At 37.8% G+C, this 27,685-nt stretch overlaps 2 long non-coding RNA genes across 3 annotated transcripts in view; both read right to left on the reverse strand.

Annotated features, from left to right (window-relative positions):
• Nucleotides 1-7,503: 7,503 nt before the first annotated feature.
• On the reverse strand, nt 7,504-9,735 carry LOC126622097 (uncharacterized). 2 transcript variants are annotated; one of them, XR_007623329.1, is made up of 4 exons: nt 9,596-9,735; nt 9,282-9,475; nt 8,326-8,363; nt 7,504-7,722 (listed from the first exon to the last, which is right to left on the reverse strand). It is a non-coding gene; the product is annotated as an uncharacterized LOC126622097 (long non-coding RNA). The 2 variants fall into 2 exon arrangements; XR_007623328.1 differs by having other exon boundaries at nt 9,282-9,735.
• A 1,342-nt stretch (nt 9,736-11,077) lies between these two features.
• LOC126622099 (uncharacterized) overlaps nt 11,078-27,685 on the reverse strand; it is a 43,291-nt gene continuing 26,683 nt past the window's right edge. Inside the window, exon 2 of the long non-coding RNA XR_007623331.1 lies at nt 11,078-11,159. This is a non-coding gene — a long non-coding RNA (uncharacterized LOC126622099). The remainder of the gene's footprint in view (nt 11,160-27,685) is intronic.

Consider the following 27,685-nt stretch of genomic DNA (forward strand, 5'->3'; position numbering starts at 1 on the left):
CTCCGATACTTAGAAGTTTCGTGATTACGAGATCATTCTCCCACAATATTTCCTAATGTCATTTGTACTCTAATGTCATTTGTACTAAATCATTCACTTGTACTCACTAAAGGAGAGCTTGAACCTATGTACTTGTGTAAACCCTTCACAATTAATGAGAACTCTTCTATTCCGTGGACGTAGCCAATCTGGGTGAACCACGTACATCTTGTGTTTGCTTTCCTATCTCTATCCATTTATATACTTATCCACACTAATGACCGGAGCAATTTAACGAAGATCACAAAAAGCGACCGTTTTCGCTACCTATGATCTATCTTACAAGAGAACGGAGAATTAGATGGAGATCTCAACCATAGAATACGAGCTGGATGGATGAAGTGTAAGAGTGCATCCAGCATGTTGTGTGACCGTCGTAGGCCACTGAAGCTTAAGGGAAAATTTTATAAGACGGCAATAAGGCCAGCGATGTTGTATGGCACAGAATGTTGGGCGGTGAAACATCAACACGTACACAAAATGGGTGTAGCAGAGATGAGGATGCTTCGTGGGATGTGTGGGCACACGAGAAAGGATAAGATTGAGAATGAGGATATCCGAGGTAAAGTAGGAGTAGCCGAAATTGAAGGAAAGATGAGAGAAAATCGGTTCCGGTGATTTGGACATGTGCAAAGAAGACCGACTGACGCTCCGGTTCGAAGATGTGACTACGGGACAGAGGTTCAGGGCCGAAGGGGTAGAGGAAGACCTAGGAAAACTTGGGAAGAGACTCTAAGAAAAGGCTTAGAGTACTTGGATCTAACGGAGGACATGACACAAAACCGAGCGCAATGGCGTTCTAGGATTCATATAGCCGACCCCACTTAGTGGGAAAAGGCTTTGTTGTTGTTGTTGTATTAATTTACTTCCTTTAGTTGGTGGGGTTGTTGAACCTATTTCAGACATCTTGATCACTAAAATCGACTAAAGTGTACACTATTTCTCTACAAACAAAAACAAGGTCAATTGAAGCTGGCTAAAGCCAAAAACTCGAGGAAAATTAAAGGTGGGTGTGTTGAGAACTTGAGAATGCTAAACCCTCTATTTATACTAGTTTGTTGTAGGCTTATTTCCTTTCCCGAAAACAAAGTTCTAAATAGGCTAGGAAAAAATATAAAATCAAAAGCTTTCCAAAGCATAGTAGGATATATGGCTAAATCATTACAGAGAAAGGCCCAACCAAAAAATCCTACAGAGAAAGGGAGAAAAAAGAAAAAAAAAAGCTTTTCCAACCATAATATAGGTATAGCTTTAATCCCAGATAGAAAGGGAGAACACAAATAGTAAGATATGAGAACAAATATACAGTATATGAATTCAAGGAGAAAAGGTAAGATAGACGCCGTTTTATGCTTTACTCTTTAGATATCGCATTCCCTTTTTATTCTCTTTTTCTTCCCTTCTTCGTTCTGGTTAAAGAGTGAACATGAAGAAATTAATACTTAAAAGTTGATCAATTATATTCCGTAGACACGAGTGAGAAAATTGGCATTGAACGTGTTGGGTTAATCAGTGGAAGGTTTCTTAATTGTCAAAATGATCAATTTTTTGTTTACATGGGATGTAGATTAATAGTACGTAATGGGAAAAAAGATATACACATGTTTTCAAGATTTCCGAAGTTTCCCTATGGTAGCGTTTGGTACGAAGATAGGAAGGAACAGGACAAGACGGGATGGAATGGAATGGAACAAAATAGAGGTTTCATGCTACGTTTGGTATGCATATGATGGAATGGGACAATCGTTCTATTATGTGTTTGGTACGCGTAGGATGGAATGGAACGAAGGACTAAATGACAAACTCACCCAAGTTTCTTTGTTAACTCCATCAACTCAACCTCATGGATTTTTGCAAAACTTGGATTTTCTACAACCGTATATATGAAGGATTTTATGCACGACTTGGATGAACTTCTCTCAAGAACAATTTTTTTTACAACCCAAAAACTTGTTTGGTATCTAATCTGGAAACTATTTTAAATCTTCAAAGATTTAGGCTATATAACCCAAAAACTTGTTTGTACAAAACCATTAAATGGCAGTGGCTGAGAGAGGATATTAAGGTCGGGTCGGGATCCGAGAATCTTTACGACTTGATTTGGAACTCTCAATTTCACACTAATACTATGAAGTCGTGTTGTCTTCAGATGGGTTTTGTTCACATATATGGTGGTGGGTTGCTAATTTCAAATGTTGCCATTGAAATTGAGGAAGTTTGAAATAAAGCTTTGGTAATGGCGGAGAGGTGAGGTTGGGGCTTGTGGGTGATTAGAGTGAGAAGACAGTGGGTCAGGGATGGTGGGAAGAAAATATCTCAGTTGCCGAAAAGATCCATGTCACGGTCATCAGAACATCTCTCTCAGTCGCCGGAAACATTACTCTTGTCACCGCCATTTACTCTCAGTTGATGTTTGGTGTCGTTGGCCTCGACACCAAGGTCCTGTAGATATTGCGAAGAAGAAAAAAAAAGTGTAATTATTGAAAAAGATAAGGGGCATTGTTGTCTTAAAATTTTATAATTTTGTGTTCCACAGGGTGGAACGAGTCGTTCCAGGAGGGGAGGTGAAATAGAAATTTAACCAAAATTCGTTCCGTAGGACAACTCGTCTCACTGCCTTTGGCTCACCAAACGTGGGACAAGCGCATTCCGTCCCATCCCACATACCAAACGGTACCTAGGATCATAATAGAATTTTAATTAATTTATAAATAATTCATATATAAGATTTGTTTGTCAAAGGTTGGTGACACGCCCTAAACTCGATATCCCCAAATACCAGGATAGGCACGTGTTGGCCAACATCCGAGGGTGACGAAGCCATATTAAACATGCATACAAATAAAATAGGTAATTAGAGAGAAATATGCCAAAGCAGAAACATGTTCAGAGCATACAACTAATCAGGAATAATGTGAAAGAATTACAATAAAAGTGTACGAATAAAGGAATGAGTTCTACTTTGAAAAGACTCGAAGATACCTAAGCGGAAATGCCTAGACACCAGGATTGTGTGCCTCAATTCTAACTCCTGAAGGGGATGCAAAACAAAAGAGTGAGTGGACCAAAATTTATAATAATAATACTAATAATAAGAAAATCATTTTGTTTCTGAACATACTAACTCTTGTTTTGAAAAACATTATATAATACTACATAATAGGTTTTTTTTCTTCTGAAAAATCTAGCATGCCATGAAAAACGTTCATAAAACACGTACATATAAGCCTGTACTCAGAGATGGTAGTATAGCTGCGCGAAGGTAAATCCGTAAAACATCTGTAAATCACATCAATTATGTACTCCACTAGGGGTATCATAGTCACCCGAAGGCATACCCTGTCCATCACCCGAAGGTGAAGCTGTACGACACCCGGTTACGCCAGTGAAGGAACATGGTAGGCCCTATCACCCGAAGGTAAGGCTGTACGACTATAGGTTACGCCAGAGAAGAAAAATACCCAAATATACATAACACACCGACACTAGCCGTGGCTAATGAAGTTGTCCGGCATTGGTTTTGCCAGTGAAGTTGGGGGTATGACATAAATATCAACAATTGTGTCCTATGGCCATAGACGTCTACATACCTGTGTTGTGTGTATGTATTGTATGATAACCCACTACGTAAGTACCAAAACATATCTCAAAAACTCATAACAAATCTCCAGAGCTCAAGGGCTCAAAACATCAATTCATAAACCATGATAAATCATATTCATAAATTCGTAATATAAATCATATTCGTAATCTAGAGACTTTCAAATACAGAAAACCAATAATTCATAACCTTTCGTAAAACATAAATTCGATAAATCATAAATAATGCATAAAACGTAAGATTATGAAATCATGCTTTTCGTGAATGCCTGCCTAATATTTTATAAAACATGCAATTTAAGAAGGGGTCCACTCACAGATATTCCATTACAGGAAAGTAGCTCAAACTAGGGATGATAGAATCACTTCCAATTGATGCACCTAAACACAAATAGAGATCATTTAATAAAAATCTACTAAAACGATAGAATTTGGGGAAACGAACAGCGGATTTGGATTTGGCACGTCGAAAAACCTAGAAAGGGACATCGGGTTTCCTAACCCGCCATCGCACGCGTAGAGATGGTCGCTAGAAAGTTCGTCAAAAAAGTCATCAACGCCGCCATGGACGACGGCGGAGCACAGTACCTTCGATGGAGGCGCATGTGCTTCATGCGCCGGCCATGGCAGAGTCCAGGCATGGCCTACGAGCTGACCGTGGAAACTGTGTTTCAGGCTCAAGTCGAATCTGGGCTTAGGTTACTGGGTTAGGCCGAGTTATAGGGTTAGGCCTTAGTTAATGGGTTGGATTTTGGGTCAAGGATTTGGACCAGATTTCATATTGGATTTGGGTCTAGTTTTAGGTTGTGGGTCAGGTTGACCCGATTGGGCTCGGGGCTCACTAGACCCAACGAAGGAGAATCGAAATTCTGGGGATTTTGGCCGAGAAACTTCCCCGGCTCTGATTTGGGGTCAAATCTTAACCATTTCCCACGTTCTACTTACCCTAAGTCAGCAGTGGCCGGAGTTGGCCATAATTTGGCTTTCAAGCTATATGATTTATTGCCGAAAACTAGAGATTTGAAGAACACTACATGCATGAATAATTAGTCCTAAACTCAACCCTAATTCATCATGAACATCTCACAAACATCGAAAAAAGAAAGGATCGCAGGCATCCCGAGTCTTACCTAGGTCAAAGTTGTCGAGAACCTTTACTGTTTTTGAATAGTGATCACAAACTCGAGGGAGAGAAATAGGGAGAGAAGATGGTGGTGGTCTGGAGGGTTCAGGTGGTATGAGGGCTTGCCAAAAAGGCGAGGTGATGTGGTGGTGGTGTTGTGTATGTGTTGCTTGGAAAGAATGAGAGAATGACAGAAAGATGAGGGAGAGATTTCAAGAGAGTTCGAGAGCATCGGGGGAGAAAACATGGGGAAGGAGGGAAAGTGGGGTGTGGGCCCCACGACTCACAAAAAGCATACACAAGAATATCCCAACATAAAATTACCAAATTGCCCTTCACGTTCGTGAGTTCGTAAAATCTCCATCTTAGCTCCAATTTAAATTTCCTTACGCCCATGTATTCATAGTGACGAGTACTACAAGGACATGCCAAGGAAAAGAACCTTACGTGATACAACAAGGCGGTCAACAAAAAGTCAACGTTTTACCTTGAAGGGCATTTTCGTAATTTCACGCTTTAAAACTGAAATATTTGGGGATGGGTCGTTACAGTTGGCACAGTTTGATTTAAACATGTTTCGCACCTAAACTAGTGACCAAACCAATTATTATATGATGGATCATTTTTGTTCCATTTTAAATAAAATCCGGATGAAATTAAATCAAACCAAACCAAATATTTGTGTCCAAGTCCAATCCTTTTTTTCTTTTGCAATTTTTTTGTTAGTACATAGGCCAACATGTACATGTGAAGAAAATAAGAATACAATAAGAAAGGGATGTTCGGTTGTGATTTGTATAGGATCAAAATCATGGTTTTATCGTTTGGTTCGATTTTGAGACCGTTTGAATTGTTGATGATCAATACCGAACCAAATTACTCCTTACAATTTGAACCGATCAGTTTGATGCTCACTCCTACATACATGTGCAAAATATAAATAAACCAGAAACAGAAATAAAAAAGAAGGAATTTCGTCTTTATTACTTTGTATTATGTATATTCTGTCAAATATAATCATGTAAATTGGGAAAGCTAATGAACCTTTTTTTTTACAGCTTACACAACTTATCCAAGGAAACAATGCAGCATCCTGTACTTATTCACTGTCAAGAAGATTAAATATAAATTAAACGTTGTGGAATAAAAATCTAATTAACTGTTGCAGGTTCTGTTGGATTCGAACCGCCGGGTGGGGCAGGAGCCTTCAGCAGTACTTGCCTGATAATCAGATCCTCAATAGGGAAGTCCTGATTATGCAAAACATCCTTCTTCACCGTCATCAACTTGTCTTTCCCATGATACAACACTCTGCAGGCCCCATTCGACTGCGTGTTCACAAGAAAAACCACTACCATTGCCACCAAAAGTATATTTAAAAACTTCATGTTGTTCCTTGTTTGGCAAACAACGACTTTATTAATTTGCTCTTTTTTTCTTCTCTTTTCTTCTCAAGCTGTATGCAATGCAAATAAAAGATGGAAATCGGAAGGATTGAGTTGCAATGAATAATAAGTGGGGGATATTTTATAGGGCTTGCTAGCTCTGCTATTATATATATATATATATATATATATATATATATATATATATATATGAAATATTGTATGGACTAACAGAACTGATATTATACGACTTGAAATTTTCAATAACATTTACCGAGCTATATTTATATGTTTTGACCATTGACGGTCGTTTCAAAATGTTAGAAATTGAATAGTAAACCGAGTGAGAAATTTGGGAATTGATCAAATTCATTTGCTTCCTTGGCAAACTGATGAGAACTGATAACTAAAGGATATGGTGGGAAAGCGTTTACAAAGACCTTTGAAAGTTTGTAGTATTGGGTGTGCTAACCTTTTACACGGCATGAATATAAAAAAGTTGAATTTTATCGTTGATCGCTGAAGTCCCATTTGACCTTAAATTAATGTCATGCATGATATGAAGAATGACTAGATTAGTTTCTATTATGATTTGGTGTAATAAACAGTCTCACGAGGGAATGCATACACCATACTTGTTTGCAAATAACGTATTTTCATTATACAATTTTATAATCTTAACGCTAAAATTGTTGTGGTAGATAAGATGATGTCTTGTACTTTTTATTTAATTGTGATAACACGCTTTGACTGTCGTAGAACTTCAAACTTTTCATCATGTCCAGAATAGTAACGGGCACAGTGTCCGTGGTAGATTGCAATCAACCACGGGCATTCACCATGATAGATGTGGGTTTTTCTTCTTGTATATATGTGTAATGCTAGAGAGAGCAAATTACTAAGCCAAATGGTATGAATGTGGATGTGGATGATTAGATTATAACTTAAGCATTGATTAACGTGCTTATTTCATGTCGGTGACACATCATTTGTTTGCAACTAGAAGAAAAAAAGCTCATCTATTATGGTTGATACCCATGGTAGATTGCAATCCACCACGAACAATGTGCCCGTTAGTAATCTGGATGTGATAGAAAGTCATAGTTTCAACTACAGGCTATGCTCGTTGCCTAATGTGAAGCAACCACGGATTGTGCCCGTGGTAGATTAAAATCTAACACCACGTGCACTATAGACGTTGTGGATTCCAAATTGACTGAAACCAATGCCCGTTATAAAACAATTCCCAAAATTTTTTTTTAAAAAAAAATTATTCAATAAAAATTATATATATAAATATTTATATACAAATTGCATATTTACTACAATATAACGATTACATAAAAAATCATAGATTAAAATTTCAAATATTACAAGATGTACACTAAAACTAATAACAAACCAATGAGTTATACTAAGAAATACCAAACCATCCAAGAAGTATCAAATAGGCCATAACAAGGACATTGTCGCTTGAACACTTCAGATTTCTTTGAATACCTCCAAACGAAAGAACCTTGAGAGTGAAATACTGCCCCTAAAGCTTGACCCTTAACAATTGTTGCCTCTCTCTATCTGCATGGACATAAGCATATGGATCAAAAGAAAGAAATTCTTGTACTGTTATAGGCAGAAATAAAAATTTGATCTCAATCAAGAAAAGTGAAAAGACATACAAAACTTGAAGCCAAAAGTTTTATATATATTTTTTTTTGTCAAAAAAAAGTCAAAAGTTAACTAGTAAAGACTTGTACAGATATACGAATCTCCAATAGTCCACATAAGAAGCCAAAAATCAACCAGTAAAGAATCGAACAGATATAAAGACCTAACTCTAACAAGAGCATGTAGTGCAAAATTAGAATTGCATATGCAGTGAATGAAGTAAATACAGAGCTTAACTTACAATCATCAATTCTCAGGTTTCTAGGTATTCCTCTCAACTGCTCTGCCTCTAAAACTAGCATTTCATGTACAGTTTTTGCCTCTAAACCTTTCTATTGATGCATCCCTCTGAAACTACATATATTTATGCAAACATATACTATACAAGATTAATCAAATCAATACCATAATCAGAAACTTTTTTGTTTTTTAATAAACCATAAACATTAGTAACCAAACCAATACTATAAACTAAATCATTAATTAGCCCAAAAATTAATATCAAATTTTTACCTTGTTTGCAAGTTCTTTGTGCAAATAGAAACTGGAAACTGCAAAGCAAAGAAACCACGGCTTAAGAATGAAACATCACTCAAAATTTATATTAAAAAAAACTTAAAACATATAAAAAGTTAAAAATTACCTGTGGAGAAGAGTGCTAGCATGTCTCAAATCTAGAGTCTTGAAATATTAATTTCATTAGATTACTAATTCACGACTGACTGACGATAACGATTGATTTTTATTTTCCATATTCAACACCAGAATTTGATAACTTTTTCTCCAAAGGCTGCCCACTAATTAAAGTTTTCAATTAAACAATTGGTGATAAAATCAAACTCCGCAAACTAAAATTATAAGCATGAATAAGCATTGAGTTTGGTATGATTAAAGACCAAGAAGGGGAAATTAGAATCACAATTTGGGATGGAATTCAAGAAACACAATTCCAAAAAGAGTATAATCAGAATCACACTTAAGGAGTTGGGAGTCAAAATTGTCTAAATAATATCATTAAATTCAGATAACAACGAAAAAAAAAAAAAAAAACCAAGCACTGTGATTGGATTGCAAAAACAAGCATGCAATTAAAAAACTAGTGCAGCCCTCAGTCTCTCAGTTTTCAAAATCCTTAACCCCTTCAATGCTCACCATTCGAAACCCCAAAACACACATTTTCATAGAGAAAGCCATAAATCCAACTCCATCTCTCTGGTTTTGAAACCCTAGCCCAATCCCCGATCCCTAATCTTTCGATTTTAAAACTTGAGATCAAAATCACCAAAATGGAGAACTTGAAATCAAAATTGAAGAAGTAATACCTTCAACGAAATTTGGACATATGTAAATCAAAATCGAATTTAAATTCAAGTTCAAAATCGAACTCAACTAGAATTAGATCGAAGCAAAATCTAATAAACAATAGCAATTTGAGAAATCAAACTTAGAGAAATATATAGAGCTCACACCTGAAGAAGTTATAACATAGAAAGAAAGAATCACAATTTCATCAATGGTGGAGATTTGCCGCCTAAAATTTAATCGATCTTAGAGATCCATTCCTATTCCGCCACCGCCTCTGAAATCCACCGAGATATACACCAGCGAGATCTCGTGCTCTCTAGTTGGAGACGAAGACGAAGATCCTATAGATTGGGAATACCTGACATGCCCAAAGAAATAGAAAAAAAAAATTAGGGTTCGAATAGTGTATACGAACAAGGCAAAGAAATGAGTAGTTTGGGGTCGGAGTAATTGTCGACATAAGAATAGGGGGTGAGACCTAGTGGTTGGCGGTGTCTGATATGAAAACGGTAAATAGGTTTCATTGAGATCTGAAATTTGAGTGTTTATTCTTATACTGGTTGATTAAAAAAATGAAAAATTATAATTATAACGACAATACTTATAGTTTGTGGTAGATTTAAAATGTCGCTGTTGTCAAAATTTTTGTAACCACAGACATGCCTCGTGATAATATATAGCCAAACCACAATGGGCTTTAAACACACGTTGTTGCTTCAACACCTTCAATCACCGAACACTCTACGCCTGTTGTTAAACTAATTTATTTACCACAAACTTCAAACGTCTGTCATTAAATTGGACTTTTTATAACGGACTTCTTATGTCCATGGACAATCAGCCATGGTAGATATGGTGCTGTGGCGTATAAATTTGGTCCCTAGCATTATCTATAGTTAACTGCTATTAACCATCCCAACTAATCACCTCATAGGATGGTGACACGTGGCATACACAAAGTGATCACATTTGTCACTTAATGTTATAACCCAAAAAAAGACGTGCGTCACTTAATACATTCCATATATATATTTGGGAGTTTTAACGAAAAGCCCACGGTACTGTTCACTTTAAAAAAAAACCACATTTTTACATTAAAAAGTCAAACCTGATACTATTCACTTTACCCTTTATTTTGTCCTTATCGTTAAAACTCAAAGTTTTCAAGCATTTTTCATTAGTTTTCCTTTTGCATGTAAATTTTCTTGATGATTATTATTTTTTAAATGATGCAAAACAACGTTAATAAGTTTAAATCAAACTCAACGGGGAGGAGCGTATGAATTAACACCAAAACCATGGATCCAACTAACAGCTAGCGCGCGCCAACTGTTTGATATATATTTTGAATTTGATGCTCCACAGTCCACAGGCATATAGTTCATGATATTGCATGACATTGTAAAACAAAGAAAACGTTCATATGTTATTGCATGACTCACGTTATTAATGCATACTAATTTCAGATATCATGTAATGTTAGACACTTTCATACACCATGCACTTTTTGTGAACTGAAATATTTAGTTGAAAGGATTGGTGTTGGCTTCAAATTGTGAATGGCACTATTTAGTTGAAAGGGTTTTTTTCTCCGGCACGAATTATTTTATCAATGTGACCGTCACATGTATTACCTATCCATTCATGTTATAATGAGTGGAGTGCTAAATAACACTAAGTGATAGCTAAACCGTCTCACTTTAAAATTAGACTAAAAAAGGTGCCTTAATTTCAAACCAGATATGTAGAGCTTTCACTCTAACACAAACACACACATTTGTGGTATAATACTTATGTATATCTCTGCAAAACACTGTCAGAGGTGTTTGTAGACCAGGTAATATATTTTCGCAATTCTATAGTTTAATTTCTGGTCAACAAAATGGTATTTGATTTTAAACTCAGTGTTAAATTAAAAGGTAACAAACCCATGCTAGAGCTACAGATGCACACAGGCACAAAAAGAAATTAATAAATATATATAATTTTATCTGTACTTCGTATTATTCAGTCAATTTCATACACATTAGGAACCTAATACACTTTTTTTTTTTACATTCTTACACATCTTATATAAGAAAAAAAAAACCCTAGACTGCAAGTATTTTCCTGTACTTATTCACTGCTAAGAAAATATATCAAATGTTTAAAAGGGGTTAAAAATTAATTCTGCTAGTGCTTTTCGTTGATGGTTGCAGAGTCTTTGGAATTGGTACAACTTCAAGGTTTAGTCGGATTAGGACCTCCGGGAGGGACAGTGCCCCTAAGTATTTGCCTGATCAAAGGGAAGAAGGGACGATCCATCTGATGCAAAACATCATTCTTCATCTGATGCATAAACTTTTCTTCTCCATGCAACACTCTGCAGGCTTCGGAGGATTGCATGTTCATAAGAAAAACCACTAAAAACACTGCCACCAAAAACATTTTTAGAAACTTCATTTTGTTGGGCAGACAAAGATTATTTTGCTTCTTTATTCTGTGGAAGAAGAAGGAATGAATGAACGAAGATAAAGATAAAGGTTTGTTGGAAACTAAGATTTTGCTTCTTTTGTCTGTCTGAAAAATAGGAAGGATTGAAGTAATGAATGAATTGAAGGAATGAATAGATGGAGAATACGGGGGGGCTCTTTTATAGGCATCAATTAAGACCAACTTTCATTTGACTTTGATTTTTATAAATCTATTTGTTTGTTTTGACTTGGAATTGAATGGGTCGTCATACCCGCAAGGGCTTTGGTTTTAACTTTTGAATTGAATGGGTCATCATACCCGTAAGGGCTTTGGTTTTATGGCTTCACTATATTGTGGGCCTATAACAAATCAAGGCTAATTAATAAAACACAATCCTTCTTTTTACTCTTAAGTTGAGCTATAGCTTTGTTTTTTTTTTTTTTTTTTTTTTTTTGGAAACGAGCTATAGCTTTGTTTACTTAATTAATCCAGACAGTAAAACCTCTATATAGTCATCATGTTAGAACCAAGAGAATTTTATAACTTTAGGGACGTTATTACTTAATAGAGGTGTAGCTAAAAAATATTATTAGTGGAGTACGTCAATTTCTAAGATGTAACATTGAAAAAAGAAAGACACTCAATCTTTAAAATCTAGTGCATGTTGTATGTAGTACTCTCTTTAAGTTTAATGCTTATCGGAAACATGCTTGAGAAGCTAGAAACATTTGGGCTTCAACAAGAAACCGTCCATTTGACGAGATATTACGTACTCGCAAGCTCAAAAGCATGATATCAACTTAAAAAAAATAATACATTGTCTCAAACAATTATAGAGAAATATTTTAGTTCATCTTAAACTTTTATTTGTAGCGTTGCATATTTTTGTACTTATTAATGATTATTACTACATGGGGGCGAGGTCTTAATACGTGACCTATAAAAATCATCTTATTATAATGCGGAGTTTATTCTTTACATATATAACTGAGTGCAAGTTGGGACCATAAATTTTTATCACAATTAAGGAGGTTATTCCTATATAGAGTATTATAATAAAGAAGTTTTACTTTATATTTTGTAATTAAGTTGTCCTGGTTCAAATTTTTTTATTAACATTACTAATGGTATAGAGGTATTTTGACGAACTCTTGTCGAGTTTTTTTACTATTTTCTTGAATCGCAATTTTGAACAGAAATTGGAGTTTTTGCATGCAAGTAAAAGCGTGTATAAGGCCTTTGAAGTTTGAACGTTGACTATTTTAATTGAAGTTTTAGTTGTCAGCTACGGTGTTGGTGTGTGCTAACCACATATATACATTACACACACAAAAATTGAATCATATTGTGAGACTGAAGTCTTATTTGACGTGAAATGTTTCCGAGCTGTGTTTATTTAATTAATTAAGACCTCTCTAAAACTAATTAAGACTTCTCTAATCAGTAGCGGATTCAGGATTTTAAACTCGAGGGGTCTCATTAATAAAGGTCAAAAAATTTATCAAAATTAACATTGAAAAGTTAAATATAATATATTTCATTCAAAAATCATACGCAAAACAATATTACAAGCTATAAAATCCTAATTCAAGTGTCCCCAACGGGGTTTTATAGTCTAAAAATATTCTATGATAGCTTCATTACCAATACATGAAAAACATCTATCTCAATGTAAACAACTAAATTGTCACTCAACCATCTTTCTCAATGAACAAATAGGTGGTGCTATTGGCTTTGGCTTGAAAAATCTCTCCATATTTTTTATTTCTAAACTACACATTTAACAAAAAAAAAAAAAAACACTAACCATATACCAATTAACAAACATATCAAATGAGTATACAAACATATCAACAATCATATCAATAATAGACTAAAAGTCTCAATCAATATCTAATATAATTTAAGTAAGATTAGATCAGAATATTAAACAATTTACTTGACTTTTGAACCAAATAGTGGTGGCCTGGATATTTGAAACAAGTGAATGTATGATTTTGGAGTAATAAAATTATAATATGGGATTGGATGGGATTTAGAATTTTAGGGTTTTGAAATCTGGGGAGCTGGGGAATTTGGGTGAATATGTTAAAGTTGGGCATTGGGGGAAGCATATGAGCGGGGAATGGTGGGACTGTGGGGACAGGTGTGGGTTGGGATTTAAAACAATATGGACAAACGACATACCTTGTTTTAGCCCAATTGTTAAAAAGGGTCATATATTTTTTCTTCTCTGCGAGCGATTGTCTTCTCTGAAAAGAAGACGCCACTGCAACTTGCAACCTGCACATCATAGGCCTCGTGTTCGAGTACGAAAGGTCCTCGAAAAATTTCTAGCAGTGATTGGGTCGTCGAAGGGTCCTAGGACCTCCCAGGTCCCTCTGTAGATCCGCTACTGTCTCTAATTCACTAGCCAAAGCTTAGTATTGTCTTTTCTCTTAGTTTTATTATATAACAAAATTGAATAAGAATAAATCATGATGTCCAGAACGGCTATCTCTATTATAAAAAAATTATCGTTTGTGAAATTTGAACTCATAATACCACATACGTATTCTTCAATTATAGCACGAAAAAAAAAAAGATCTCAGTCCTCGAAATGAGGGATTAGGGTTTTGGAAAGTCAAAGCATCGTTTTGTCTTCTAGGGTTTGGGCTTGCACAGAAAACGATTACACGGGGTAGAAAGCAAGTATGAGTAGGGTTTTGGGTTTGACTTTTGCGTGCATTGGCTGGCTTTAGGACTTCTAATGTTTGACGGTGTCTCGGAAAATATGGGTGAACCAAACTTGGTTGGTAACATGGAGGAACTAGGGTTTAAGTTAGGGTCCATTCTAAAGCTGTCAGAGAATGAGCGGAAGGGGATTGGAAGGAAGGATTTTGAAGAGGCTCTGATTGGTTTTCATTTTTGTGCCGTCGCTGAGGTTCTCACAAAAAATGAGGTGCATAGGGATGCGTTTATTGATAGATTTACCTCCCTATGGAGAGATAAGAGCGGGGTCTCAATTAAGGATCTGGACAGTCGTCGCTTTCTTGCCCGGTTTGTGACTGAACAAGACATGGTTTGTGTGATAGATGCTAACCAACCATGGACGTTCAACAAAGACCTAGTCATGGTGGCGGATATGACTCAGATAGGTAATAATCGATGGGAGCCTCTCACTCTTGGTTCCTTTTTGGTGTAACTTCATAACATTCATCCTCTAAGTGCGACCAGGGTGGTCGCACAAGCCATTGGAGGATTGTTGGGTACGATCCTCCGAGTGGACAAAAATGTGAGTAAGGAGTGCATTGGCAGATTTCTGAGGGTCAAAGTCCATTTCAACGTTAAGGAACCACTATTGCGATGAACGTTCGTACAATTTCCCTATGAGGGGATGATCTAAGTGGACTTTAAATATGAGTGTCTTCCAAACTACTGCCTAATTTATGGTCTCCTGGGGCACCTATCTAAGGTCTGCAAAGATCACATAGAAGGGGCTGGCGTAGGGGTAGGCAGCAGGATGAATGGGGAAGACAACTATGCTTTTAAGGATCTTGATGCGGTGACCAACTTTCGAGGCAACCTACTTTGTCCTGTTAATCATAAAGCTTTGAGGTCGGGGGAAAGTAGAGGTAGGAGGAGCGTAATAATGCGACCAAAAAGTGGGGAGACTGGAAGTATTAAAATTGGGAGCGAGGGGAAGATTTCAAGTATGAGTGGCGCCCATTGCCATGAATATCATCGAGGGGTTAGTTGAAGTGGTGATGGGAAGGTGGAGGTTGATGGGGATGGTGAAATGGTAGATACAGCAAGCTTGCCAGTGAAAAAGAAATTTGTTAACGAGACAGAAAATACAAGGTTAACACTAACGGAAAAGATTTGGGCAAGAAAGAAGCGAGAGGGAGATGAGAGAATGGCAAGGGAGAAAGCCTTCGATGAGAGGTTGATTGGGCTGGGAGGAACGGTGGCGCTGGGGGTTGAAATGTGGTGCTACTTAGTTTGGAGGAAGTGGAGAACGGAATTACAGAAGTGTTGGTGCCAGAGAAATTTGGTGTGGTGATTGACCTAAATCTCATGCCGATGGAAGGTGATCTAATAAGTGGTGATAAGAGGGCTATTCATGTTCCTATGGAAAAGTTGAATAGAGTGAGGGAGGAGCTACCTGAGGCTCGAGTTGGTTTCGATGTTGGGAACCCAAAATTCTGATCCTTTTAATTTGGGGCCAATTATTGAGGCCATCTCTCGGGAGAGAAAGGCAAAGAAGCGGGTATTAATGGAGGTAGAAAGGTTCGAAGATGTAATGGCAACGGAGTCCAGAAGCATTAGACGTCGATCGTCCAATGATATTACTAAGGCGGAGGAGACCAGCCTTGAGGGGTCTCCCAAGTCCCCATGAATCTAATAACATGGAACTGTCAGGGTATCGGGGGTGACCTGATAGTTGACAATTTGCTGGAGCAAAATAGGCTCCACAACCCCTACATAGTGATCTTGCTAGAAACAAAGAATAAAAGTTGGCACGATGGGAGTTTATGTATGCGGTGGAACCTAGAGGGATTGGTGGTGGTTTGTGGTTGTTTTGGAGAGATGATTCACAAGTGCTTTTGGTGAAATACGCGGACTTTGTGATTGACGTTAAAATATGAAATGATAGTAAATTGGCGTTTATTTGCTATTTATGCTAGTACTAATGAGAAAAAACGGCGGGACCAATGGATGATGCTGAGTAAACAGACAGAGAATGAAATTGATAGGTACCTCCTGATAGGGGATTTTAATGACATACTGAGCAACGAACAAAAATAAGGTGGTAATTACAGAACAACGGCTAGTATGAGGGACTTTAGAGAGTTTGTGGCACATAACGAACTTATAGACCTGGGCTACAAAGGTTATCCGCTTACTTGGAGGAATAATAGAGAGTCTAAGCCAATTGAACAAAGGCTTGATCGTGGGTTGGCGAGCATCGGGTGGCATGATCTTTATCTGGGTACTAAAATCCTGCATGTGGTGTTAGAAGGATCCGATCACGCAATGCTTGTTCTTTCCACGGAGAAGATGAGGGCTTGGAGGGAGAGAAGATTCACGTATGATTCATGATGGGGAAAGCTAGTTGAATGTCGTGACTTGGTGGTTGGGGAATGACGTGACAATTATGGTGGTTAACATGGTTTTCGGTTTTGTGAAAAACCAAAAACTCTTAGGTGGAGTCTTAAGGTTTAGTATAAAGGGAGAAGCAGGAACTAGAAAGCTATTGACCAATTGAAATGAGAGATTAGGATGGCATATAAGTCAAATGGATTTGCCATGAACGAGGTGCACCTAAAGGAGATGGAGCTTAGGAAAGCGCACAAGGAAGAAGAGACTTTTTGGCGAGTGAAGTCGAGGGTGTTAGCATAAACACAACACCATGATCATGCAAGGCAAGTTACCGTGATCAAAACACAGAACCATAAACCATAAAGCAATGCACAGAGAGAAAACATACCTGCAGAAGAGTTCGAAGCTATTGCCACGTCTGATTTCTGCAGCAAAGTCGTGGTGCATCTTCTCCTCTCTTCAGTGAACGAGACTCTCAACTAATAATAAGTCTTACTCTTATATTGAGTACACACTGTGAGAGCAGAGGCCACCATATATATACTATACAATCTTAGCCAAATTCTATAAGGATTCCCCTATTAAATCCATACAGAATACCAACTTATCCCAAATAGCAGTCCAGTTACAACATGGATTTACAAATCCATTCCCAACAAGACTTCCTATTCAATCTCTAATCCTACAACCAAGTTTACCAATTCATACTCATGATCATATTCTAACAGAGGATCCAAAGGTACAATGAGGGAGACAATAATACAAAGCTTTTTTCATGCGCAAACGATGAAATGGCGGAGGTTTAACCAGATCTAGGGGTTGAAGGATTTGCATGGGGTGTGGTGTGAGAGTGAAACCAGAATATGTTCGATTCAAATTGAGGAGATTATGAGTTGTTTGGATAATCGGGTGACACACGAGGATAATATGTTTCTGACGGCTCCCGTGACGGATAGAGAAATACAGGAGGCGGCATTTCAAATTCCTCTTATGATAGCTCCAGGACTAGATGGGTTCTCCGGTAGCTTTTATTAGAACCATTGGGAGGTGGTGGGGAAGGATATGGTGAATATTGTCAAGGCTTTCTAGCATTCCGATACGCTTTTACAGAAACTAAATCATACAAATTTGTACTCATTCCAAAGGTTACATGTCCGAAGAACATCACGGGGTATCGGCCTATTGCTTTATGCAACACAAGCTATAAGGTCCTCGCTAAGTTTCTTACAAATAGATTAAAAAGGTTGATGCCAAAGGTGATAAGTGACAATCAATCGTCTTTTGTGGTTGGGAAGCATATTCAGGATAATATCCTAGTTGTGCATGAGATCTTGCATTCCCTTATGCATCAAACAAAGGAGGACCAGATGGGTATGGCAATAAAATTGGATATGACGAAGGCATATGATCCTGTAGAATGGGAGTTCCTATTAGCTATGATGGCTAAATTGGGTTTTGCGTTGATGTTTTGTAGGTGGGTAAAGGAATGCACTTCCACTGCTTCCTTTGGTATTTTAGTGAATGGAAACCTAACGGGGTATATTTTGCCGCAGAGGGGGCTGAGGCAAAGGGACCCATTATCTCTGTACTTATTTCTTCTCTGTGCCAAAGGGTTCTCTTCTTGACTTCAGAATGGTATGGAGAGATAAACTCTACATGGATTCATGGTGACACCTAATGGGGTGCCGATATAAATTTTTTTTTTTTTTTTTGGCGGATGACTCAATGTTGTTTTGTAATGCGACAGTTGAGGAAGCGCAAGGTGTGGTGGATGTGTTGAAGGTTTATGCATCCGGGTCAGATTAGGAAATTAATATGTTAAAAAGCTCGATTTTCTTTGGTTCCAAGGCTACGAAACGAAATAAGAAAAAAATTGAACGAACTTTGAATATTCAAAGAAATGAAGGCTTTGGGAAGTATTTAGGACTACAAGCAGATTTTGATCATTAAAAAAAAAACAGTCTCTAAGGAGGTGCATGAAAGGATTGAGACATGTGTGGTGGGGATAGGCAGAGCAGCTCCTATCTCAAGCGGGGAAGGAAATCCTTATAAAGGCAGTGGCCATGGCTATGCCAAATCATGCCATGGGATGTTTCAAGTTACCTATTGGGGTATGCAGAGACATAGAGAAAGCTAATAAGAATTATTGGTGGAGGGGAAACGATTATCGGAAGGGTGTTTACTGGGTTTCTTGGGAACGGTTAATGAAGCAAAAGCGATATGGTGGTTTGGGTTTTAAAGATATTCAATGCTTTAATCTTGCCCTTCTGGCAAAGATCATGTGGTGACTGATCCATAACCCGGAGTTTCTCCTAGCTAGAGTGTTGAGAGACAAATATTTTCCTGGAAAGACATTTAAGGAGGCGAGTGGTGGGAGGATAACGTCTTGGGGTTGGAAGGGTATCATTGAAGCACGTAAGGTGCTAGATTATGGTATTCGGTGGCGGGTTGGTAATGGAACTTGTATCAATATTAGAGAGGATCCGTGGTTTCCTAAACCCACTACTTTCAAAGTACGGCATTGGGAGGGCCTGCGAGCAACAATGGTGAGTGAACTGATTGATTCGAACTCAAAGACTTGGAATGCAGACGTGATCTTGGCAGGCTTTATTAGAAATATATTTCTCATTGATTACAATGATTTACATTGGAGGTATTTATACACAGCAGCTAATAAAGTTTAGTTATTAACTAATGTAACTAATTAAACTTTATCTATGATTAGTTACAAATCAATTACAATAAGAAAACTTAAAAGCTAAGTAATTGTTGACTGTGTTCTAGCCTTGGACTCTAGCTGGCACTGTTGAGTTATCTGAGGATAATGTGTGTCTTTACACCACCTCAAACGGAACGGAGGAGAGCCAAGTGAAAGCTTGGACCGAAGAAACTGAAAACGAGCTTTGGACAGAGACTTAGTGTGAATATCTGCAATTTGATTATGGCTGGGAACAAATTGAACTCGGACGAGAGAAGCTAAAACCAGTTCGCGAATATAATGGTAGTCAATCTCAACATGTTTCGTTCGAGCATGGAAAACTAGATTTGAAGCAAGGGAAATTGCAGATAGATTATCACACCAAAGAGTTGGAATCTGGGATAAGGGAAAGCCAATGTCCCTGAAAATTTTGCAGATCCAAGTGATCTCGGCAGAGGTGTGAGCCAAAGAACGATATTCAGCTTCAGTGGAGGAACGTGCAACAGTATGCTGTTTCTTTGCACTGCAACTGATGAGATTGGTGCCAAAATAAACACAATAACCACTTGTAGATCGGCGATCAAAAACACATCCTGCCCAGTTAGCATCCGAGAAGGCAGTGAGAGTGATGGTACTCTTTTTAAACCAAATTCCATCATCAACAGTGCCTTTAAGAAAGTGTAAGACACGCTTAACAGATTGATAATGTGTGTCTCGAGGACAATGGAGAAACTGACATAGTTGATTGACAGCAAAAGAAAGATCAGGTCGAGTCCAAGTCAAATATTGCAATGCCCCAACTATGGAGTGATATTCCTGTGGATTAGAGAGAAGTGTACCAGTGTGATCTAACTTCTGAGTAGCGAGAGGGGTAGAGCAGGGTTTACTTCCATCCATATGAGTCTTGAGAAGAAGATCCATGGCATATTTGTGTTGAGAGAGAAAAATGCCTTTTGAGGTTCTGTGAATCTCCAAACCCAAGAAGTAATGCAAAGGGCCTAAATCTTTGACTGGAAAGAGTTGACTAAGCTTCTGAATAAAGACTGTGCAAACTTGAGCATTCGGTCCAGTAACGAGTATATCATCAACATATACTAGGACAATGACAAGAGTTGGCTTAAACGCAACAAACAAAGAACAATCCGATTGAGAGTTATGAAATCCCAGAGAGAGCAAGGCTTGAAACAGTTTATCATACCATGCCCTTGGGGCTTGCTTGAGGCCATACAAGGACTTGATAAGTTTGCAAACATGGGATGGCTTCGATGGATCAATAAAACCAGGAGGTTGTTGCATAAAGACCTCCTCTTTAAGTGTGCCATGTAAGAATGCGTTGCTAACGTCCAATTGGTTCAAAAACCAATCAAATTGTACTGCTAATGTCAAGAGAATTCTGATTGTTACAGGTTTGGCAACGGGACTAAAAGTCTCTTGAAAATCAATACCTTCTTGTTGATGGAAGCCTTTGGCGACTAAGTGGGCTTTGTATCTGTCCACACTGCCATCGGGTTTCCGTTTGATGCGAAAAACCCATTTACACCCAACAAGATTTTGATTTGGTGTAGAAGGAACAAGAGACCAGGTTCCTGTAGATTGCAGGGCTTGAAACTCCTCAACCATTGCTTTCATCCAGTGATCATACTTAGAAGCTTGTAAGAAGGTTGTAGGAACAAAGTTCAATGTATCAATAGGGTGTTTAGTAGCAGCCAAAGCTTTAGGTTTAAAGATTCCAGCCTTGGACCTAGTAGTCATGGAATGAGTATTTATGGAAGGGAGAGGTGGAGGGGGGATTGGAGAGGGAGGTGGGACGGAAGGATTGGGCAGTGGTGAAGTAAAGGGTAGGGTAGAATCTGGCACTGTGGGAATGGAAGAGGATAAAGGAGAAGTGCAAGGGATGGGAAATGAAAGTGTGAATGGTTGATACTGAGGGTGCGGACTAGGTTGCAACTGTGAACTTGACTCGGTGAGCTCATGAGGTTTATGAAAAGGGAAATTAGATTCATTGAAAAGCACATGGCGAGAAATGTAGAGTCTGGATGTAAGAGGATCTAAGCAACGATAGCCCTTGTGTTGCAAACTATAACCAAGAAAAACACAGTGAATGCTTTTCCCATTAAACTTGGAAGCAGCATATGGTTTAAGCCAGGGATAGCAGCTACACCCAAAAACCTTGAGCTTTGAATAATCTGGAGGCTTGTGAAAAAGTAATTCCCAGGGAGATTTGTCAAGACCAGAGATTGGAAGCCTGTTGATCAGATACAAGGCAGTAGAGAATGCCTCAAACCAAAATGAATGTGGAACCTTTGATGCAGTGATAAGAGTCCGAGCAGTTTCTGTGAGGTGCCGATGTTTCCATTCAACACAACCGTTTTGTTCCGGTGTGTGAGGACAAGAATATTGATGCAAAATACCATGCTGCAGAAGAAAGGAATTAAAATTTGAACTTGTGAATTCACCCCCTGAATCAGAGCGGAGAACTTTGATTTTATTGCCAACCAAGTTTTCTACATAACACTTGAAAGTCACAAAAACGGAATACACCTTAGATTTGAGCTTCAATGGGAACATCCAACTATATTTTGTGAATTCATCAACAAATAACACGTAGTACTTATAACCACTAAGAGACAATGTAGGGGCAGGTCCCCAAACATCACAATGAACAAGTTCTAAGGGCACAGATACAGAGCTAATACTTGCAGTGAAGGGCAATTTGTGATTTTTGCCAATGGCACAATCTGAACAGAAGAAAGAAGTAAACTTTTTATCATTGGAAACTATAGTGCTACTATTTAAAGTCTTCCGAAAAATAGCAGAAGATGGATGACCGAGCCGATTATGCCAAACTTGTAAAGGAGCTTTGCTATTGACAAGAGCCGAGGGAGAAGTGGATGCTGGAGGAATGCCTTAAAAAGGATAAAAACCATCTTTAACTGGTCCTCGGAAAAGCATCCTCCCCGAAATACGATCCTTGATTGTAGAACCATCAGAATCAAGGGTTAATTTGTAGTGATTGTCTCGTAAGAATTGATACGCAGAAAGAAGGTTATGCTTCATTGCAGGAACATGTAAAACATTATTCAGACGAAAAGTGGCAGTAGGCGTATTAAGAAAGGTTGTACCAGTATGGTGGATGGGCATACCTTGACCATCACCAATATAAACCTTGTCCTGACCATTGTAAGGAGTGGGAGAATGAATGGCAGAGATGTCATTGGTTATGTGAGACGTGGCACCGGAGTCCATAAGCCAAGTAGGAGAAGAGGATTTGAGGGTGGTGTGAGCACACATAGCTGCCAATTTTACAGGAGGAATTTTTCCAGCAAAGGCATGATTCATCCGTTCAAAACAATCCAATGCTTCATGATCTGGAGAATGACAGATTTGGCAAGGATCTCGGTGACTAGTAGTGGTTCCAGAATGACGAGTGTAACTGCCAAAGTTGCGATTGAAATTGCCTCTAGAATTTCCTCGATAGTTATTACCTCGATAGTTATTGTTTCCTCGATAGTTATTACCCCTGTAAGTACCTTTGCCACGATTGAATGGCCTAGGAGTAGAGATGTACAAGTTATGTCCAGGAGGACCCTGAGGTGTGGGAAGAAGAGGCGCTTGAGAGTGTTGATACTGAGCCGCAAAAGCTTGAAAGGGTTCAGATACGGACGAAGCTACAGTCTTCTTCTTACGATTCATGAACAATTCTTTATTGATCAACAGGCCATGTAGTTCGTCCAATGAAGTAGAGGAAATCCGTAGCATAATGGAGTCAACAAAAGACTCATAATCCTCAGAGAGACCATTAAGAGTTACTGCAATCAAATCACTTTCAGAAATCGGAGCACCGACAGCCATGAGTGCATCAGAAATGGTTTTGATTTGCTAAATGTAGTCAGAAATTGTGAGATCGCCTTTCTGAACAGTGTGCAGGCGAGATCGAAGCTGGTGAATATGAGCAGCAGAGACGCCACCAAAGCGTTGCTCAAGATTCAACCATAAACACCAACAGTAAACGGAATGAGATCTTCCGAAAGGGTGGAGTTGAGCCAGATAAGGATATTCTGATCCTTTTCATACCACAAATCAAAAGCCGGATTGGGAGTGCTAGTGGTGTTGCCAGATGCATCAAGTAAAAATGGCGAAGGACAAACCTCCGAGCCATCAAGAATCCCTGTAAGCTTGTAACGACGAAAAATTGGAGCAAACAATGCCTTCCAAACAAGATAATTGTCACGCTTCAGCTTGGTAGGAACCATACAACTGATGTGCTGAATTGAAATCAAAGAAATTGAGGGAGAAGACGGAACCGTTGTGAAATTATAGGGTTCATCGGGGATGAATTTGGGGCAAGAACATCATGATTCATCGGAGAGGAACTCGACGATGTCATCGTAAGCAAGAAAGATAGTAGATGAGAAGAGAAGATCGATCAAGAACCACAAGAAATTGAAGATGGAAGATCAAAGATCGAAGAAATCTCGAAGAAATCAGAGATCGCAGAGAGCGACGGAGAAGAGGATCGAAGAAAGGCGATTAAGCAGAAGAAGGGATGATACCATATTAGAAATATATTTCTCATTGATTAAAATGGTTGACATTGGAGGTATTTATACACAGCAACTAACAGCAGATAATAAAGTTTAGTTATTAACTAATGTAACTAATTAAACTTTATCTATGATTAGTTACAAATCAGTTACAATAAGAAAACTTAAAAGCTAAGTAATTGCTGACTGTGTTCCAGCCTTGGACTCTAGTTGGCACTGTTGAGTTGTCTGAGGATAATGTGTGTCTTTAGGCTTTAATCAGGACGATGTGGCACCGATTTTAAGCATTCCGTTTAAGCAGGAAATGTTGTAGTGACAGGTTGGTGTGGCACCACACTACGAATGGGGTGTACACGGTTAAATCCGGCTATGGGGTGGCGTTGGGTCTTATGGAAAATGGAGCACTGTGAAGGAAAGGGCAGGGAACGGCGAGAAAACAAATCACAATCAGGTGTGGAATAGGATATGGAGTTTGGAGGTCCCTAATAAAATGAAATTTTTTGTATGGAGTTGTTGCAAAAATGCTTTGGCGGTTAGACAAAATCTGCAGAGACGACATATGAAGACTGATAATGTATGCGGGGTGTGTAGCCTATGTGATGAAACGGAAAACCATTTGTTTTTCCGCTGCGAACTCAGCCACCTATTTTGGTTATGTTCGCCGCTTCAACTTAATTCCTTTGATTTGGAATGCGCTGACTTTTTAGAAAGCTAGGAGAAATTCTGTAACCGTGTTAAGGGAATGGAAAATGCAGCTGAGATCATGCAAGAATTTGTCTTCGGGTTATGGAGACTATGGAAAAACAGAAATGAGGTGGTTTTAAATGGAGTGCACTGATGGCCTTTAGAGGTTTTGGAGGTATGGAAGAGGAACATCTCTGAATTCAGAGATGCCAAGGCACATGGGGTAGCGGGAGTGAGTCCAAATACGGGGACGACGACCTTGGCATTGAAACGACAGAACGAACAATGGCAGAAATTGGGGTTTGGGACAATTAAGATTAATACCGATGCGGCTTGGTGCAAGGATACGTTGCGTGCGAGAGTGGGCTGGGTTGTTCGTGATTTTGCAGGTTTGCTGCAAGCAGCGGGAGGCTTGGGAGTTATGCATTGTCATAATGCAGCAGAGGCTGAAGCTACAACAATCTGTGAAGCTTTGGAGTTTTGCATTGAGCTGGAGTTGACAACTTGATTATTGAATCCGATGAAAAGGTGATTATTCAAATGACTGACTCATGATTATAGCCTTGAATGGATCCTTGGTGACATTGAGACTCTAGCGCAAAGTTTGAGGTCGGTAACGTTTGACTTTGTGTCTAGAGAGAGTAACCGTGCTGCTCACTCGGTGGCTAAGTTTGTGTTTAAAGAGGGTCGTTCCTTTGTATGAGATTGTATTGGTCCTGAGTTCCTGTTTAATATTTAGTGTAAGATATTAACCTTTCTATTCGATTATAATAAATTCTATATTTTGGAAAAAAAAAATTAGGGAAGATTGTTTAGAGAATTGGCTAGAGTTGTTGCTTTTTTATTTATGAGTCGAGCGACAGCGTTAGTAAATTAAATGTTAGATTAGCTACCAACGAGGTTTGAATTTATGCCATCATGTAAGGGCACAACACTGTCCACTACTGTGGTAAAGGGCTAGAATTTTAATAATAGATAATTGGGTGAATGATTTTCTGATTACTCTATGTCAACAATAACATATACACAACACACACACACACACACACACATACAAATTCAACATCCAATTACGCCTATTTCTAAGGCTAGGAATCCGTGATCCACCTTTGATCTAGACTAAAACAGGAAATTAAGGTAAATCTTGCAAATATATTACAAAGATAATTCTCAACACAAAACGATAATGAGCAAAGAAAGTGTAATAAATATTGTTGTAGGAAAATTAAGAGAAGGTGCTGTATTTAGTAACACATACACGAAAATTTTGGTAGAATAATTCGACCCCAAAAGAAACTTTGAAATAGGAGTTGAGGAGTAGTGCTACAAATAGCACAAGAAAGTTTGAATGTTTGTAGTATTTGGGTATGCAAACCTTTACACGACCTTATCTATACTCAAAAAGTTGAATTATGTATTATGCATTATATGGAGAGTAACTTAGTGTCTTGAAGAATATAAATTATGGTTTAAAAAGTCCTCGTCGTAAATTTTGAAAATTTGTTGGATATGATCACATGTAGTTACAATTCAAGTGTTGTCTTCTTTTTTTATTTTTATTTTTTTGTCAAAACTTGAGGTATCTCACATCCCAAAAGGTAGACTAATTTTTAGTGGAGCTTGGAAAGCCTAAAGACAGTCCAGCCTATCCCCAGCCACAATTAAATACCACATTTCCTCCCAAGGTTTTTAATAAGATAATCACTTGTATTTTTGCCAACTTTATGCCTCGAATCAGATACTACAGATCATACTGAACTTGAAATTTTAACGTGTTTCTACTGCACCACTTGCAGTGGTTATTATTTATACTATCAAGAGGACAGACTTTGTCATAATTTTTGTGAAAATACCATTTATGTCCCCACATCTCTTTATCCTTTGTTGCGATAAATAACCTTTATATAATAAGATTAAAATAGGAATTTTGTGGATTTAAATTATTAAATTAAATTAGAGTTCTTCCACGTTTTTCTCCATCTTTTTTCAATATGTTTCTCCCACGTGCATAGAACGATTGAATGTTTGTAATATGCGAACCTTTTACACGACGTGACTTATACTCGGACAAAAAAAATTGAATTTTATCGTTGGCCGCTAAAGTCCCATTCATGGAAGAAAATATCCAAAATATCGTCGATATTTTCGTTTTTTTGAGTTACCGATATTTTAATGAGTATCTAATGAATTTTCTTCAAAATATCGCAATATTATCGATAATATCGCGATATTAGCTTCTAATATCGCGATATTAGTCAAAAAATTCCTGAAAATTTTGAAAAGTCACAATTTTGAGCACAGAGGGGTTCGAAACCCTCCCACTTAACTCCTTAACACCTTAACCACTATACCACTTATGTTGTTGTGATAATATGCTACAATATTTATATATATTCTTTTTTTTTGAATTCTTTTTACAAGAAACAAATTTGCACATTTTCCAAATTTTTTGTGGTATTATATTTTAAATTGTGTCAATTAATTACTTAGTCAATGACATGTGGTTTTTAATTTTTCTATTTTTTTATTTGGTCACTTACATGGTAGGGCTGGAAAAAATTCCGGAAAATCCCAAACCAAACCGAAAAAGTCTCAAACCCAAACCAAAAAATCCCAAACCAAAACCATCCTGAAGTTCGGGAATCCCATCTCGAAAAATACCGAAATTTTCGATATGGGATTGGTTTCCAAATCCCATTTGTTTGGTAATCCCGAAAAATACCGAAGTATTCGGTTTCCTATTGACTTTTGGGTTTTGGTTCTTGAAAACCATTGTCATGGTTGCTAACTACTCTTCAAAATACACTCACTCTACACATAGAGATGATGAAGATAGTGACAATTTTGAACCTCATAGAAACTCTATGTGGTACTAAGTCACTCATGTATCTTACCATACAATGTATAAAGTGTAAAATATTGTACTAATTCATTATATATAAATGATTATGGTGTGTTTAGACTTCTTTAATTAATTTCTACATATTTTCTACACTCACAATGTTTGTCAGCTCGCTATATAATCAACTTGATAATGTTAAATCCATCATGCAATGCATTTCCTTCCAATTTTTTGTGATAAACTAATAGATAATTGACTAAATAA

This window comes from Malus sylvestris, chromosome 5 (genome assembly GCF_916048215.2).
Source record: "Malus sylvestris chromosome 5, drMalSylv7.2, whole genome shotgun sequence".
Taxonomy (NCBI): domain Eukaryota; kingdom Viridiplantae; phylum Streptophyta; class Magnoliopsida; order Rosales; family Rosaceae; genus Malus; species Malus sylvestris.